The 1,037-nt window shown below is 47.3% G+C and overlaps 1 protein-coding gene across 3 annotated transcripts in view; it reads right to left on the bottom strand.

Annotated features, from left to right (window-relative positions):
* SLC16A6 (solute carrier family 16 member 6) overlaps positions 1 to 1,037 on the bottom strand; it is a 43,067-nt gene that overhangs the window by 40,069 nt on the left and 1,961 nt on the right. Inside the window, exon 1 of one of the 3 annotated variants that reach the window (XM_029079669.1) lies at positions 641 to 726. The exons of 1 other annotated variant lie outside the window; for it this stretch is intronic. The gene's annotated coding sequence lies outside the window, so the exon portion shown is untranslated. Of the gene's footprint in view, positions 1 to 622; positions 727 to 1,037 lie in introns of those variants that run through there. One more of the 3 variants, XM_029079670.1, reaches the window with a different exon arrangement.

A 1,037-nucleotide genomic window follows, 5' to 3' on the forward strand; every position in this document is an offset into this window, starting at 1 on the left:
GCATCTGTGACAACACTAGGGCTGGTGGGAAGAGATGCCGATCTCCATATTGGGCGGCGAATCACCCGTGTCTCATTGCCCTCGGAGTCAGAAGTCCATCGGTGGTATCTTCTGAGCATGGAGCGATGTACCGAGCACTCGGGAGCGTATCGCGGAAGCATGCGGTGACTCCCCGAGGAGCTTACCATCTGGTGCGATGGATTTAGAATGTTGAGAGGTACAGGTAGAGAGTTCTTAGTTTGGGGAGGACTAAGACTTGAATGAGTTTACTGGATGAGTCGATTCGCTCCATCGGCAAAGCTTCTCCGCCCATCAATCCCCTATTTTAAATTACTTACTGACTTGCACCCTCTCCATTGTTCTCATAACATCCACTGAAACACATCTTAAGAGTCCAGATGGGTTTCTGTGGAATTTGAGTACTTTGTATATTTGAACAGGTTGTAATTCTCATTTTCTTCTGATCCCTTTGGCTTTGAAGAAAAGAGCACCAGTTGGAAGTCTCACTTAAGCATACTTCCTCTTCCCTCCAGGAACCCGGCATCATTTTCATAGCAATAATATTGTCTTTGATAGTTATCATTGTTTATTAGAGATACTGCAATAACAACCATAAACTAACCATAACACTCAGTCCGACCTTGTCCTCCGAGACTTCCTTTGGGGTTTGAGATGATCAATTCATGGGATTCCCCTCGATCTGGCGAGCCGAAGAGTGGTGATCTTGTCGGTTGGAGAAACTGCATTGCGTAAGGTACATACTGAGGAAGGGGAAAAAGGTTCTGTTAGCCCAGAAAAGCGATTCTCTGGCTAGGTGCTGAATAAAACCAAAGCTGTGCTGGCAGTTGGAACCCCATTTCCTCATTCCTCTCTTTCAGGCCGGACGATGGAATCCTGAAAGCCTCTGTCATCTGAAATCCCAAGACACGGCCTATATCTATCACCTCCACTGGGACACCCAGATCTGCTCCAGATAGGGACCTTGACGTCCCGGCCATCATCACCAGAGTAGCTCACATCGAGTTCTTCACTCACGG

The sequence above is a fragment of the Ornithorhynchus anatinus genome, chromosome 15 (genome assembly GCF_004115215.2).
Source record: "Ornithorhynchus anatinus isolate Pmale09 chromosome 15, mOrnAna1.pri.v4, whole genome shotgun sequence".
NCBI lineage: Eukaryota > Metazoa > Chordata > Mammalia > Monotremata > Ornithorhynchidae > Ornithorhynchus > Ornithorhynchus anatinus.